The sequence below is a fragment of the Vipera ursinii genome (assembly GCF_947247035.1).
Source record: "Vipera ursinii genome assembly, chromosome: 5".
Taxonomy (NCBI): domain Eukaryota; kingdom Metazoa; phylum Chordata; class Lepidosauria; order Squamata; family Viperidae; genus Vipera; species Vipera ursinii.
In genome coordinates, this window is record NC_139518.1 from 92,985,577 (window position 1) to 93,003,236 (window position 17,660).

The 17,660-nt window shown below is 44.2% G+C and overlaps 1 protein-coding gene across 4 annotated transcripts in view; it reads left to right on the top strand.

Annotated features, from left to right (window-relative positions):
* The first annotated feature begins 13,483 nt into the window (after positions 1-13,483).
* CCSER2 (coiled-coil serine rich protein 2) overlaps positions 13,484-17,660 on the top strand; it is a 60,182-nt gene continuing 56,005 nt past the window's right edge. For all 4 annotated transcript variants that reach the window (XM_083364181.1, XM_083364182.1, XM_083364183.1 and 1 more), the window contains exon 1: positions 13,484-13,538. The gene's annotated coding sequence lies outside the window, so the exon portion shown is untranslated. The remainder of the gene's footprint in view (positions 13,539-17,660) is intronic.

Sequence of the window (17,660 nt, forward strand, 5' to 3'; positions counted from 1 at the left end):
GTGTTACATGGGAGTATCGGGAAACCCCCATTACAACTCGCGCGGCCGCATTCTGCACCAGTTGAAGCCTCCAAGTGGTCTTCAAGGGCAGCCCCATGTAGAGAGCGTTACAGTAGTCCAAACGGGAGGTCACAAGCGCATGAGTGACTGTGCGTAGGGCGTCTCGGTCCAGATAGGGACGCAACTGGCGCACCAGACGAACCTGTGCAAAAGCCCCCCTGGTCACGGCTCCTATGTGATCTTCAAAATTGAGCCGTGAATCCAGGAGGACGCCCAAGTTGCGAGCCCTATCAACGGGGGGTAACACCTCACCCCCCATCATTAGAGGTGGAATAACATGGTTAACCCGAGACGCCGATATGCACAGCCACTCAGTCTTGGCGGGATTGAGACGAAGCCTGTTTCTCCCCATCCAGACCTGAACCGCCTCCAGGCACCGGGACATCACGGAGAGGGCATCACTGGGTTGGTTCGGGGTGGAAAGAAAGAGTTGGGTATCATCAGCGTACTGGTGATACCCCACCCCAAAACCACGAATGATCTCGCCCAGCGGCTTCATGTAGATGTTGAACAGGAGAGGTGAGAGAACCGACCCCTGAGGAACTCCACAAATGAGAGACCTCGGGGCGGATCTCTGCCCTCCTGTCAACACCGACTGCGAGCGGCCCCGGAGGTAGGAGGAGAACCACCGTAGAACGGTGCCTCCCACTCCCAACCCCCTGAGACGCCGCAGCAGGATACCATGGTCGATGGTATCGAAAGCCGCTGAGAGATCTAATAGGACCAGGACAGAGGAGCAACCCCTGTCCCTAGCCCTCCAGAGATCATTCACCAGTGCGACCAATGCCGTCTCCGTGCTGTGTCCGGGCCTGAAGCCCGATTGGTACGGGTCCAGATAATCAGTTTCCTCCAGGAACAGAGGGAGCTGATGCGCCACCACACTCTCAACAACCTTCGCCAGAAAGCGAAGGTTGGAGACTGGACAATAGTTGTTTAAAACAGCCGGGTCCAAAGCAGGCTTCTTGAGGAGGGGTCTCACCACCGCCTCCTTCAAGGCGGCAGGGAAGACACCCTCCTTCAAAGAAGCAGTTATTACTGCATGGAACCAGCCTCGTGTTCCCTCCCGAGCCGCATAAGCTAGCCAGGAGGGGCACGGATCCAACAAACAGGTGGTGGAGCTCAGTCTCCCCATGATCCTGTCCACATCATCAGGGGAAACAGGGTCGAACTCAGTCCAGATAACATGCTCAAGACCGCCTGATTCCTCCACATCAGACTCTGCCCAGTCAGAGTCCAGGCCGGTCCTGTTGTGACTCAGGGCCAGCCTGTGGTTTCGGCAGCCGGCTCAGATGTGTCGGAGGACTCAGATGAGGGGGAGGAGGACCGTGTGGGAGACGAACCGGTTGATGATGGCGTGGAGGCTTGGCAGAGTTCCCAGCCGGGGCCCTCTTCTCAGCTGCGTGAGCCCGATAGTGCGGAAGATGATGACCCACAGCTGGCCCTGTTCAAGGACGCCCGACGCAGGAGGCAGTCGAGCAGGAACAAACAAAGAAAGAATGTGGGACTCCTCGGGAGGAGGCACAGGGAGACCACGCCCTGAGCTCTCTATAAAAGGAGTGTTTGGGGAGGGGCTGGTTGCTGAAAGCAACTTTTCCGCTTGAGAAGACAAGCTCTAGTGTTTTTGTTAACTGCGTAATTAAATCTTGGCAGAAGCCTTTTAGCCTTGGACGCTCTCCAGTCTCTTCTTTTTGAATAGGGGTTTGCTAGAAGAGGGCTGGTTCAGAACAGGTCCGGATCCGAGCGATTTTGTCCGCCAGATGATGACTAAACTCCTCGGCTCGTCCCTGCAAGGGATCCTCTCTCACCTCCTGGTTAAGGAGGGAGCGAGTCACCCTAAACAGGGCGGCCGGGCGATTATCTGCGGATGCGACAAGGGCGGCAAAGTAGTTAGACTTCGCCGTCCTTATCGCCGCAAGATAAGACCTTATAAAGGTTCTTAACTGCAATCGGTCGGATTCGGATCAGCTGGATCTCCAACCGCTCTCTAGACCTCGTCTCCGACGCTTCATCTCCCGGAGCTCCACAGAAAACCATGGGGCCCAACGGGATCTGCGCCGAGTCAGAGGTCGCATGGGTACAACGCAGTCGAGTGCCCTGGTGGCAGCCCATTCCCAGGCCTCCACCAGAGCATCGACTGGGCTGTGGGTAAGGGTGATAGGTATCGGCCCAAGCGCCCTCTGGAACCGGTCCGGGTCCATTAGGCGCCTGGGGCGGAACCACCTGGTCGGTTCCGCTGCCCAGCGGCGGGGGCTGGCATGACGGAAAACCAGCCTCAGGAGGTGATGATCTGACCATGACAGAGGGGTGATGGATGGAGAACCCCCTCCCAGATCATCCAACCACTGTCCAGACAGGAACACCAGGTCAAGAGTATGATCCCCCTCGTGAGTAGGGCCCTCAATAACCTGGGTCAGGCCCATGGCTGTCATGGAAGCCATGAACTCCCGAGCTAACTCCGACGACCCCCCCAGTGATGGCAGGTTGAAGTCACCCAGGACTATAAGCCTGGGGAACTCCACCGCTAACCCTGAGAGGGTGTCGAGCAGCTCAGGCAGGGCTGTTGCCACACAGCTGGGCGCCAGGTATGTGAGCAACAAGCCCAACTGAACCCGAGGACCACATCTCAAGAGGAGGGATTCACTCCCGGCCATCTGGACAATGGTGGCCTCCCGGGGACACAAAGTCTCCCGAATAACCACTGCCACCCCACCACCCCTGCCCTGAGCCCGTGGCTGGTGCAGCACCCGGAAACCTGGCGGGCATAACTCGGTGAGAGGCACCCCTCCCTCCGAACCCAACCAAGTTTCCTTGATGCACGCTAGATCCGCACATTCCTCCTCGATCAGATCACGGATGAGGGGAGTTTTGTTAACTACGGATCTAGCGTTAAAATAGACCAACCTGAGCTCAGGGGCCTGATCACCCTCATCCCCGGGTAAGAGGGTGCTAACCGGAGGGTCGGAGCGCGCCACCGCTCGGAGATAGCGGGGGCGCGATCCCAGATGTTGATATGGCCCTCCGCGCAAACACCTGCTGCCATTCCCTATCGCCGTGGGGATTTGAAGCCCCACCCCCACATTCCCAGAACCAGCAGCCACCTCCCCCGACCCCGTCCCGTCAGGACCTCTAACAGGACCAGACTGAGTGCCGGTTAAAGATTCCCTCCCTCCCCCCCCTCCCTCCCCCTCCCTAACTTCTTAAAATAACCGGCTAAAATTTTTATCAGGGGCCTCTTAGCATGTCTTGACTCGAGGCCCCTATCTAAGCCCAGCCAGCTGTTTCTCAGCTGGAAAAAAAACAACAAACAAACCCAAACCCGATCCTCTAAGGCTGATTATTGTTTTTCACGCTTCTCCAAGCTGGGTTGGAGGAATTGCTTCTCGCTCTCCTAATTTTACCTGCTTGTGAACAGATGGTTTTTCTCCTCACCTGAGTGCCTTTTTATTTTATTTTAGCCTGCCATTGATTTTTGCAGTGACTGACAAAGGGTGGCCCCGTGAAATGAACGGTAGAACAGGAAATCTGAAAGTTAACATGGTGCAGGTCAGGTTAAAGATAATCTGATACTTGACACGATGACGACAACAAAGGCAACAGTGTTCCTGCAGTTGCAGCAGAATGCCTTTGTTAAAGGTTGTTTCTGAATTCCAGGTCATCCTTGATTTATGACTAGAACGGAGCCCAACATTTCTGTTGCTTATCCAGAGACGGTGGCTAGGTTTTGCCCCGTTTTATAACTTTGCTCGACACTTTTGTTAAGCCAATTGCTGCAGTTGTTAAGTTAAGGTCATGTGCCGACCTTAGCCACTTGATCGTGAAGGTTTGAGATAACTGTGGCAGAAGTGATGGGCACAGATGGTACCTGGCTTCTGGGTTGTGCCAGCCTAGCCTGCTTCTGCCTTCGGGTTTCCTGGAGCCTTTGTGTTGTTTTGCTGCAGCTCTCTGCTGTACAGTAGACTCAACATGCACAATTCTGGAACGAGGCATAATTTCAGGCAGGGGGAATCTCAGGTCCTTCCTATGTTTTTGGATTTCAGCGGTCAGTTGTCACTGCCCACAAGGGACTGTAGCTCAGCAGGATCTGGATAGTGACAGCAAAGAGATAAGAGAGAGGAGGCTTCTTTTGGATGATCTTAGAGAACAGAGGGTGACGCGTGCTGCCTTAAAACGCTCAAAAAAGAAAAAAAAATAAGACCAGTAGAAATCTATGGAACTTCCACAAAATATTTATAGCTAAGTGGTAGTTGTGTTTTTTTTTAAAAAAAAAAAAAGTTTTGGGATGCTATGTATGGTAATAGATTTTTTTTTTTAATTTGGAATTAATGGACAACTTACTACAGAGGAAGAGGAAGAAAGTTTTGTGGGTTAATGTGGGTTAATTTGTGTAAGAACTATTTATTAATGTGCAAATGAGAATATGTTAAGGTAATAGTGAATTGTGGAAGAACATAGATGGGAATGATGCTAGTTTTCTTTTATTTTAGTTTTTTATATATATTTAGTATTATTAAGGATTGGTTTACTATATACAAGCTAGAGAGTGATGGATTTTAGAGTTTATAATTGTTAGTATATGATTGTTTATGATTGCCTTTTAGATATATACCTTGTATCTTGCTCTGGGAAGTCGGGGGGGGGAGGGGGGAGGAGGGGAAGTGGAGGGGGGGAGGTAGGGGAGGGAGGAGGGGGAGGGGGAGGGGGGGAGATAGGGGGGAGGTAGGGAGGGGAGGAGGGAGGGGGAAGGGGGGTTTTTTTAAAGGAAAATTGTATTTTATAAAACTTTTCAATAAAAAAAAAAAAAAGAGAGAGGAGGCTTAATGACTAACCTGTGACTGTGTAGGTTGAAGTACAGGTATAGTATAGGTGGTACCTTGCTCAATAGTAGTAACTGTGAGAGGGATCTCGGAATCCTAGCAGAAAATCACTTCAATACGAGCCAGCAGTGTGCTGCAGCTGCCAAAAAAAGCCAACACAGTGCTAGGCTGCATTAACAGAGGGATAGAATCAAGATCACGTGAAGTACTAATACCACTTTACAATGCCAGTTTTGGTCACCACGATGTAAAAAAGATGTCGAGACTTTAGAAAGGGTACAGAGAAGAGCAACAAAGATGATTGGGGGTAAAAGGTAAAGGTGAAGGTTCCCCCGCACATGCGTGCTAGTCATTTCCGACTCTAGGGGCCGGTGCTCATCTCTGTTTCAAAGCCGAAGAGCCAGCGCTTGTCCGAGGACGTCTCCATGGTCATGTGGCCGGCATGACTAGATGCCAGAGGCGCACAGAACGCTGTTACCTTTCCACCGTAGTGGTCCCTATTTTTCTACTTGCATTTTTACGTGCTTTCGAACTGCTAGGTTGGCAGAAGCTGGGATGAGTAACAGGTGCTCACTCTGCTATGCGGCACTCGGGATTCGACCCGCCAAACTGCCGACCTTCTGATCGACAAGCTCAGCTGGAATTGGGTATGTGTAGTTTAACGAAGAGAAGGGTGAGGGGTGACGTGATAGCAGCGTTCCAATATTTCAGGGGCTGCCACAAAGAAGAGGGAGTCAAGCTATTCTCCAAAGCACCTGAAAGCAGGACAAGAAGCAATGGATGGAAACTAATCCAGGAGAGAAGCAACCTAGAGCTAAGGAGAAACTTCCTGACAGTTAGAACAATTAACCACTGGAACAACCTGCCTCCAGAAGTGGTGAATGCTCCAACACTGGAAGGTTTTAAGAAGAGACTGGACAGCCATTTGCCTGAAATGGTATAGGGTTTCCTGCCTGAGCAAGGGGTTGGACTAGATGACCTCCAAGGTCCCTTCTAACTTATATTATTATTATTATTATTATTATTATTATTATTATTATTATTATTATTATTATTATTATTATTATTATGTGTAGATTGGGCTTTTTTGGGGGACTGCATGAAGAATCAAAGGCTGGCTCCATTCCTGCTCCCCCACTTCAGCGCCTGTTTGCTTGGTTTTTAAAGCAAAACGAGAGATGCTAAGTGCATTATAACCTATTGGTTAGTTTGGCCTTATGGCCAGAATAGCACACAAGCCGTAATATTCCTTGTGACGATTTATGGAAGTGAACGTTTGACTTTGAAGAAGCATGATAGGAAAAGCGATGCTTTTGAGGCTTGCTGTTGGAGAAGACTTATGGGCAGCCAAGAGAACAAACCATTGTATCACTGAAGACACATAATCCACCAAGGCTTTGTGATGCTGTGGAAGGAGGAGGAGGAGGAGGAGGAGGAGGAGGAGGAGGAGGAGGAGGAGGAGGAGGAGGAGGAGGAGGAGAAGTTGTTTTTACAAGTCAAAGATATTGCCAAAAACACCGGGACACAATGGACATCTTGATCGCATGAAAGAAGACAAACATTATTTAAAATATCTCAGAAAAATATCTGAAGATAGAGTACCATGGAAAGTTAACTATTTTTCCCCTAATACAGGGGGTCCATTATACAGCAATGCCAGATGGGAATAATCCTGCATCTTACAACAGCGTTTATACTAAAGAGGGTGGAAGATTTGTATGATTTCATCAACTCAGCTTTGTCTGACAGATGGCAGCTTTTGAAATGCTCTCAGAGACACGCTAGGCATTTCTTCCTCGTCCCCAAACAAATAATTTATTTAGGAGATTATTGTTCCCAGTGCAAGTCTAAGCCTCGCTGATTCCAGAGAGAGCAAGAGAGGAGGAACATGTGCTGATATCGCTCTCAACAAAATAAGCTGGACATTAAAATGTTTGCCCTTAGCCAGGCGTGGGGAGTGAAGGTCAAACGTATTAGAGGAGAGAAAAAGGCTTTCTAACGTCAATCATCTCCATAAATGTGCATTTCAAAACAGATTTTTCCAAAGCCCTCACTTTGCATTGATTAAGTCTATTATCTGCCTTTCGATTTATGCACTTGAAGTGATTTACTTAATCTAAAACTTCTATTTTTTTTTTAAATATAGTATATAAAAGCCAGTGATAGTTTTAAAGGCTTATTTTTCCCAAGATAGTGCAAACCTTTCTACACCAGCTTTACCTCCTTTCAAAAATACATTATAACCTCCAGGGGAGTCAGAGTTCATCCTCATTGCTGTTATTTTATGGGCAGACCAATTCTCCTTTGTCATTTGGGGCTGGAACATTGAATTTTTAACAGAATTGTACAATTGTTTTGCTACAACAATTATTTCCAGAGAAGTCACTTTCAACAAGATTTCCAAATAAGACAGTCAAATAGACTAGACTAGACTAAAATTCTTTTTTCTTAAAAAGAAAATAATCCTTATTCCTAAAAATATACTTAAAAATATTAAATAATATTGAATTCTTCAATATTTTAAGAATTTTTTTATTTAAATTAATAACATTTTAAGAACAATTTTTATTCTTAAAATAATATTAAAAATATTTAAAAAATATTCTTTATTCGTAAAAAGCCCCCCTTAGGTGAGGCAATGTCTAGAAAATTGGCTGAATTAACTTGACTATTGGTGAATAGTTATTTGCAATCTGACTTACCTCACAAAATAGTTGTGACTTTAAAAAAAAATAGAAGGGGGAACTTCAAATGCTATAAACTGATTGGGGAAAAGATTGGAAGATGGCTGCTTATTTTATTCCAGGGCGATTTGCAGAAAGAGTGGTCAAAAAATCAAGATGTTGGTCTTCTGTGATGATGTCTTGATTTTTTTTTACCCCAACATATTTTTATTTAAATCTTTGGACATTGTTGTGTAGGTCTTATTACAGTAAGCTATTTTACATGGCATGGCATTAATTTAGGAACATGGACCAGTCACAGTTTTCTTGTACCATTGGGAAAATATCCAAAAAAAAATCCACAGCTGGATGATCCTATTATTAGGATCAATCAAAACATTCATCCAATAACATTCCTTCCTTCCCAGTGCTGGACAATTGCATATGAAAGCCACATCTGGGTGTTTCCTGGGAGTGTCTGTCTGGAAGAACCTCAGTCTAATAAACACTGTTTATTACATCATGGTAATTATATCAAACTTATCCTTTGAAGGTTGTTTCCTCTTTCTCTACTATCCTGCAGTTACAGACTTGTCCTATTTTATTTTATTATTATTTTTTTACTTTTAACATGGCTTCTGAAGTTTTTATCTAAGAGCACCATGATTTCCCTGTGCCAATAAATTTGTTCTCTTCACAGGAGAGAACATTAACCTTCGGTAAAAATTAAGAACATATGCAGTTTCTGCAGTCCCAAGAGTAGGCCCTTGCGCTATTGTCAAAAAATAAAAATAAAAAAATGAGGCCGGTTCAAAAGGTTGGAGCATTTGTAACGTTGAAAAAGGATCTGGGCTCTGCTCTCGGCTAAGGATCAGGAAAAGGCAAGCTCGTATTGTTTCTTGTCATTGATCTCTTTCCCCAGATGCCGCTGGCTTTGCCTAGTCAACTAAGCCTTTGGCCATGCATAATTAACCAGCATTCCCTGGAGACTCTCTGCATTCTACTGCCACTTCTGGGCTCCCATCTACTCCATTACCACCGGAAAAACCGGAGGCTGGTGGTAATAGAAAGGTAAGTCAAATTTGGAAGTAGCTTTTGCCTCCTGGGGTTCAAAACACTTCTCTTTGGCGTGTAACAGGCGGCAATTTAGGAATGGAAGAAGGCCAAAACACCGTCTGAAATGACCTCTCTTTGCTACGGTTTTCAACTAGAGTGCTTTGTCTAAGGTTACAGGTGACATATCCCCAATAGCCGACTCCGATTTGGCTTCAAGTCATTGTAAACTCCCCCTGGAAAGGAAATGCTCTGTACGTTTGCTTGATATCTGCTGCCACCTGAATTTGATCTCTCTCTCTCTCCCTCCCCCCCTCGCCTCGACATCTCTCTGTTTCTGCTTGTCATGCTTGTCTGCTTTGTTCCTCTCCGTCTTATGTACTGTAATTGGTTTTTGGGCAAGTGCCCACTAAAGGATCATGGGAACCTGCCTAGAATCTCATCCATTCCTGTCATCTCATTATTTGTAAATATGCAGGAAATACTGGAAACAGCTGGTCTGACACTCAGGGCAGAACTTTTCAAGAAACGACCAAGCATATTCAGAAAATGAATTGTAGAATTAACTAAATAAAGCATATATTCTTTTTTTTTGTCCATTGGTCCTTTGAGTTGGGTCCAGGTTTCATCCTTATAGTGATCACATTTTTCTTTCTTTCTTTCTTTCTTTCTTTCTTTCTTTCTTTCTTTCTTTCTTTCTTTCTTTCTTTCTTTCTCTTTCTTTCTTTCTTTCTTTCTTTCTTTCTTTCTTTCTTTCTTTCTTTCTTTCTTTCTTTCTTTCTTGCAATGATAAGTCAGAAGAAGGTGGAGCTTTATAGCTATTTAATTGGTGTTTAGCTACTGTGGAATAATCTCTCTTCCTCCGCCACATGCCAAGAGCTGAACCAGTATTTCTGGATCAATTCTTGACTCACAGGGTTGCTTCTGATGCAGCATTATTGTCCTCCTGGGCAAGACCAGTAGATGGTGACAGCCATATTTTGTAAAAAGCTGCACTCATTTTTCTTTGGGCAAGCATTCCTCCATGGCAACCATTTTGTTGAGATGGTCCATCATAAGCCCTGACAATGGAAAACGCAGCTTCTGGCTCCCAAAGTTTGGGAATCTCATTGTGTTGCAGATATCATCTACTGTACATGGCGAACTGAAAGTACAATATAGCCTGTGAAAAATTTACATGAATATCCTGCTAAAGAATTTGGGTATCCTGAATTTCTGGCCTTATAGCCTTGCATGGACATCCTTGACATGCATATGAAGATTCCTTCTGTGTTTTAGGACCAGATGGAGAGGGTGAATGCAAAACTTACAGGGGAATTCATTTGTTAAGTGTGCCAGGGAAAGTATTTGTCGGAATTCTGACAGAAAAGGGATCAGATGTAATAATGAGCAAATCCAGGGAGCACTATGCAGATTTTTTTGTTCATCCGGTTATTTGAAAAAATGTAAGACCATGAGAAAGAAGTGGAAATGTTTATTAAAAAAGAGGGAAAAAATGACAAGAAGCATCTTTGATTGCTGGAAGAATTGAAAAAAAAATAAGTAAGCTCAGAGCTACCTTGTTACCACAAGATAAATGTGGTCAATAAATTTTAGAAACAAACAAATAAGCAAACAGTGGGAATGGAGGACTTAGAAGGGTATTTAATGAAGAAGAGGGTCAACCATGACTGGATGCTGTGTTCAATATAAAAGTCAGGGACCGTCACAGAAGAAATCTGCTGTGATCATACAGGGAATTCCCTGAGGACCATATCACCCAAGAGACAAAAAAAAAAAGACAGAGAATGGATCAAGAGGTCAGAGAACACCAAGAAAGTCATGAATGGATGCCGCATATAGATCCTCCAAGACAGCAGGTCAGATAACAAAAGGCAATATACATGGAGATGGTGGAAATCAGGATGGTTCGCAAGAGGAAGGCAGAAACTGGCATGGTGAAGGCAGTGGGTGTAAACAAGAGTTAACTATGTTCCCTTTTCATCTTCTCATGCCTTTGTTTTGTTCAGTATTTCTCTCTGCGTAATTAGTACTGATGGCTCTATTGCAGAAATAGAAGCAAAAGATATAGAGGGTGCAAAAAAGCTGCAGATGCACAACTCAATACAATGTTGTGCATGATAGTACTTAAATGTTATTTTGAATACACTACTGTATTCAATTGGATATTTTCATTTTTGGAGGGGTCAAGCAATAAACTGTAGAATATGTTTCTTAGCATATTTTTATTGTGCTCTGATTTGTGTACAAAATGATAGATGTGTATGCAACATAAAAATGGCTAACAATGCAAATTATTTTTTTTAAAAAAAATATTTGGTCAGATATGTTGCCTGCTTTTTATGATTAAATAAACTTCAAGTAGGATATTGCAGTAATAAAACCCAAACAGAATGACATAATTCATGAATTTAAAAAAAAAATCAAGATCAACCAGTATTAACTAAGAACACAGAAAATCTCCAGAATGCAACATCATATTTGATGTATCTAATTCAGTACAGGTAGTCCTCAACCACAATTAATCCCAAAATTTCTGTTTGCCCCATTTTACGACCTTTCTTGCCACTGTTGTTAAAATGAATCCCTTCAGTTAAGTTGTTAACATGGTTGTTAAGTGAATCTGGTTTCCCAATGACTGCTTGTCAGGTCTTAGAAGCTGAACACAAGACCCCAAGGCATGGCAACCGTCATAAATATGAGTCAGTTGCCAAGAGTCTGAATTTTGATCACGACCGCGGAGATGCTGCAACGGTCGTAAGGGTGAAAAATGGCCATAAGTCACTTTTTTCAGTGCTGTTGTAGCTTCGAATGATTACTAAATGAACTGTTGTCAGTTGAGGGCTATTCTGAGTAGAACTGTTAAGTCTGAAAGCAATTAAATGAAGATCCTGAAGGCTGACAGATTGGAAAAAAAAAGAAAGAAGATAAATTACTTCTAGACAATATTATTTCCTTCCAAAGGAAAGGATTGGAAATGTTCATGGTTATACACAATGAAAAGTATATAAAAAGAGCTACCTGTAATCCAGGATGATTGAGCTTCATCATATACATTTAATAATATATATTGTACTGAAATGTTACAGTATCAGATGGTTTAGGAATATAACAGGTGTCCAGATGAGATTTTCTGAATTTATTTTTATAAATCTATGAGGGGGATAAAACTGTAAAAACAGGTCTCATCTTCAGACAACACACACCGTAGTAAGCAGCAGTTTTTTATTAATCATCATATCATGTTCAGCATCTCCCTGGATCACTGATTATATTTTTTACAGAAGATCACCAACTAGTTTAAAATCTGGTTTTGCAGATACTTTACACAATGTTCAAATCGCTGAAGACCATTTTAATTGAGCTATTGTTATCCAATTTGTAGACAAATTGGATTGTAATCCCTTTTGCCTCCTACTCTTCCTTATTCTTTCATCTTCTGCTGGCTGTTACTTCAGCTAATACCTTTTCACTTTCTTGTTTTTAGCACTCGGTAAGAATTACATTGAAGCAGTAGGCGTGAGCTTAAATGGACTCCAGAAGATGGTAGAGGACAGGAAGGCCTGGAGGAACGTTGTCCATGGGGTCACCATGGGTCAGACACGACTTTGCAACTAGCAACAAAGAGCCTTGGTGGAGCAGTGGGCTAAAGCCTCCTTAAGTAACAGCAGCTGCCTGCAATTAGAGCAGGTTCGCATCCCACCAGGCTCAAGGTTGACTCAGCCTTCCATCCTTCCAGGTAGGTAAAATGAGGACCCAGATTGTTGGGGGCAATTAAGCTGACTTTGTAATAATGCCGCTTCTGGGGGGGGGGGGCTGAAAGCCCTAACAAGCAGGCATATACATAGAACGAAGGTTATCGCTAAGCACATCGGTTTGTGCTTAAAATTGTAAGCCGCCCTGAGTCTTGGTTGAAGGGCGGGATATAAATGGAATTAAAATAAATAAATGTAAATGGGATTAAAAAAACAACAAAAAACAAGAACAAGGTCTCCACAAAAAGAAAGCTAGTTCTCCTTTTAAAGATCTCCCTCCTAGAAACGGCTAGGCAACAACATGGGCTGGGAACATCGCTGCCCCATGCGCTGATGGCTATTGCCTAGTCCAGGGCTAGGCAAACTTGGCTCTTTCATGACTCATGGACTTCAACTCCCAGAATTCCTGAGCCAGCATAGCTGGCTCAGGAATTCTGGGAGTTGAAGTCCATGAGTCATAAAAGAGCTGAGTTTGCCTACTCCTGGAATAGTCCAAGGGTAGGCAAGCTCGGCTCTTTTAGGACTCGTGGACTACGACTCCCAGAATTCCTGAGTCAGCATAGCTGACTCAGGAATTCTGGGAGTCGTAGTCCACGAGTCCTAAAAGAGCCGAGCTTGCCTACCCCTGCCCTAGTCGGATCAGGAAACGTCTGGAAAAAAACAAGGCAAAAAAACCCCGCCCAGCTCAGAGAGAGAGAGAGCTCCAACCAAGGGCCTCGCAGAGACCTGCCTCTCTAAGCCTCCCCATTTAATTTCCCCCGGGTGGCAGGCAGCCTGAGCATCGGGTGCCGCCACCGCCGCCGGATGGACAGGACGGAGAAGCCAGCGTGGCTGGCTGAGGAATTCTGGGAGTTGAAGCCCACAAGTCATAAAAGGGCCAAGTTTGAAGACCCCTGCAAACTCCTCCTGCTCCCTCCCCCTCCCCCTCCAGGTTTGAATCCAAGCGGGAAAAGCCGTTGCGGGCCAAGGGGGCGGGGCCAGCGGAGGGTCCGCTTAGGGAGGCGGCGGCGGCCGAGCGCCAGTGCGCCTGCGCCGAGAGGCTGAGGCGACATCAGCTGTCAGCCGGGAAGGGCGGGGTGGGAGGAGGGAGCAGAGCCGGCAGCCACTTCCGGGGACGGAACCAAAGCGGCCCAGCTCTTCCCTCTCCTCCCTCTCCTCTTCCCAAGACGGCCGCCGCCTCGCCCGCTCCTGCGGTGAGTCTGTCTATGTGTGTGTGTGTGTGTGTGTGTGTGTGTCGGGGGGGGTGAACCTTCGGGGAGGGCGTCCCTGGCCAAGTTTGCCGGGAGGGGGGAGGTCCGGCTGGATGAGGTTGGCCCCCCAAAACCCCCCCTCGGCGTGCGAGGATGCTCGGCGGGATCTCCTGGGTCGTGGGAATCGATGGCAGCCACGCCGGGGAACTCCCTGGGAAAGAAGGGCCCCCAGAGAGCCCCTGTTTCCCAATGGCTGGAATGCTGTGAGCCAGGAATGCCTCCCCTTTCTCTCTTTATCCCTCTCTCTCTCTCTCTCTCTGTCCCTCCATCTATTTATCCCCCTCTCTTTCTCTCCCTGTTCCTCCCTCTCTCTTTATCTGCCTGCCTGCCTGCCTATTTATCTACCTACCTACCTACCTACCTACCTTCTATTTATTATCTTTATCGTCTATCTATCTTCTTATCTCTATCATCTGCCTGCCTGCCTGCCTGCCTGCCTATCTATCTATCTTATATTTATTATCTTTATCATCTATCTTCTACTTATTATCTCTATCATCTGCCTGCCCGCCTATCTATCTATCTATCTATCTATCTATCTATCTATCTATCTATCTATCTATCTATCTATCTATCTATCTATCTATCTACCATATCTATCTATCTATCTATCTATCTATCTATCTATCTATCTATCTATCTATCTATCTATCTATCTATCTATCTATCTATCTATCTATCTACCATATCTGTCTATCTATCTATCTATCTATCTATCTATCTATCTATCTATCTATCTATCATCTATCATCTATCTATCTTATATTTATTATCTTTATCATCTATCTTCTACTTATTATCTCTATCATCTGCCTGCCCGCCTATCTATCTATCTATCTATCTATCTATCTATCTATCTATCTATCTATCTATCTATCTATCTACCATATCTATCTATCTACCATATCTATCTATCTATCTATCTATCTATCTATCTATCTATCTATCATCTATCATCTATCTATCTATCTTATATTTATTATCTTTATCATCTATCTTCTACTTATTATCTCTATCATCTGCCTGCCCGCCTATCTATCTATCTATCTATCTATCTATCTATCTATCTATCTATCTATCTATCTATCTATCTATCTATCTATCTATCTACCATATCTATCTATCTACCATATCTATCTATCTATCTATCTATCTATCTATCATCTATCTATCTATCATCTATCTATCATCTATCTATCTATCTTATATTTATTATCTTTATCATCTATCTTCTACTTATTATCTCTATCATCTGCCTGCCCGCCTATCTATCTATCTATCTATCTATCTATCTATCTATCTATCTATCTATCTATCTATCTATCTATCCCTCCCCTCTCCCCTATCTTTCTATTTACCTACCTACTCCTTTCTCTCTTTCCTTCTCTCTTCCTGTCTCTATCCATGTATTTGTTTTTGAACTGCCCATGTCTCTCGTGAAAGGGACCGTTTCTTTAGAAGAGAAAGAGAGAGGCACTCCTGGTCTTACTGGGGCTTTGCTCTCTGGCTCCTGTGCCTCAAAGAAAGGCCCGGGGTGCCTCTTTCCCCCATCTCTGCAGAAGGGGAGCCTGTTGGGATGGGCAGGCTTGGCCCTCTGCCTCTTGGGGCCTGCCAAGAGGGTCTCCTTCCCCAGGGCACAGGGAGGGTCTCCTCTGCACGGCCGGGGAGAGGGGAAGAGCAGCGCCCGCCCAGCACAAAAGGCTTCTCACTCCAAGGATTAATTAAAGGCAATCTTTCAATTGAAGCTGCTGACCTCCGCACTCAATTCTGGCCAGTCACTTCCGCTCATCCCTGCCTTCCTCCCCAGGTCGAAGGGAAGAATAAAAGGAGGGGAAGAGGGATATGCATCGCCCAGAGCACCTTGGCGAAAGGGTGGGTTCAAATGGGAGCCAGAAGCAAATGCAATTTTTTTAAAATCCCATTTATATCCTGCCCTTCTCCGAAGACTCAGGGCGGCTTACAATCTAAAGCACAAATCAATGTGCTTAGCAGTAGCCTTCATTCTATGTATGTGCCTGCTTATTAGGGCTTTCGCCCCCCCCCAAGCGGCATTATTACAAAGTCAGCTTAATTGCCCCCAACAATCTGGGTCCTCCTTTTACCTACCTGGATGGAAGGCTGAATCAACCTTGAGCCTGGTGGGACGCAAACCTGCACTAATTGCAGGCAGCTGGTGTTACTTAAGGAGGCATTGGCCCACTGTTCCACCAAGGCTTGCAATTGCAAAAATAGTTGACTAGCCAAGGAAGGGGTTTGTCTTCATGAGTAGGTGGGGGTGGGTGGTGGCGGTGGCTAAATGCAGTATGAGTTTTAATGCCTATGGAAGTGTTACAAGACTTATTACAAAAGCTGTGTTACTGTTTTTGGAAATCTTGTTTATTTTCTAAAAACATGCACGTAGGCTCCCTCTCTTTCAACCCCACTCTGTTGTTTGGAAATTTAGTTGAAAAACGCCATAGGTGCTTTTTCCCAAAGGCAATTGGACTTACTAGGTTTTTTTTCCCCTTTGGAAAACTTTTCGCTTCTCATCCAAGAAGCTTCTTTAGTTTTGAAGAAAGAAGGAGAGAGAAAAAAAAAACCCCAAGAAAGTCCAGTTGCCTTTTGGACAAAGCTCTTTTGGCACCACCATGACCTGGATGATTGAGAAACTCCATAGACGATAGTTGGGAAACATTTTTTCTACCCCATCCCCCAACCTTCTTTCTTATCTCTGCTTCTTGCCATTAAAAGCTTTTAGAGACTCAGGGGGTCTCCAGAATTTAATCCATGGTTGAGACATCCATGGTTCCTCTTCAGTTTTTCAGAAAAAGTCTCTGTGCCGTCTGGAATTAACTCTTCCGTGGCTTTCCTAATCTCACGTTAAAATCCACACCTGACCTACAGACCAGTAGATGCCTGTTCTGTGACAACATGTAATGATTAACAAAATGTGACTCCCTTAGTTGGAGGCAGACATACAACCTTCCCATGCCACAGGTCCCTCTAAATCAGGGGTCTTCAAACTCGGCCCTTTTATGACTTATGGACTTCAACTCCCAGAATTCCTCAGCCAGCGTACCTGGCTGAGGAATTCTGGGAGTTGAAGTCCATGAGTCATAAAAGGGCCGAGTTTGAAGACCCCTGCTCTAAATCCGTGGCTAAGTGGGAAGATTTCCAGGATACCACAGAAAGGTGAGAGCAGATGCCGGCTCCTATTGCAGAGCCAACTAATCCCTCTACTAGAAAGAGAAGATCTTTAAGAGGATTAAAACATATTTTTATTTTCCTTAATTATAGTACTTGAAAGTCGCCTGTGGAAGAACTGCTCTTAATACAGGAATGAAAGGTGGAATAACAATAAAACAGAGATAATGATGGAGTCATTATCTCAGTTTTAAAATGCCCATCTCAAAATAGACCTCTCATCCTCCCCTCAATTTCATTTACATAAAGATATATTATTTACATAAAGATATATTATTTTATATCTTTCATTTACATAAAGATATATTATTTTAAGACTATGGCAATTTCTTCTAATGTATAGAAACTGCTCTTGGCCCTTCTCTTCTGATCAAGTGGGAAGAAAATCATAGGTTGGTCACTGGCTGATTGTAAAGCGATCAACCTGCAGTAGTAATTTTGATGATGAAAGTGATACGATATGAATTGTCAAGAGCGTATTAATAAACATGCTATAGTCTACATTTCTTAATAGCTTTTCTTCCATGTTTTTTATAGAAAGTTTAAATTTCATGTTCATTTTCGTATTAGTATTTACATTTTCTCTTCTCCATCCAGGAACATAAAATAATGGCTTAGTAGCAGACTCAATTAAGTACAGAGGTTTAATGTATCTAATCTGTTTATATATTAAACGGATTTACATGTTAAAGTAGAGTCTTGAATTGGAAAATACAAATGATATTGCTGATCTTAATTGTGAGTTACAATTTACCCAGAAGATTTTTAAAATTTATTAATTGGAATAAAATAGCCGAGAATCCAAGGGTTTTCAATTATGTTTCCTAATCAGTTTTTCCCCTCTCCAAATTAATTTGTTCTCTTGCTCAAGCTTAATAACCA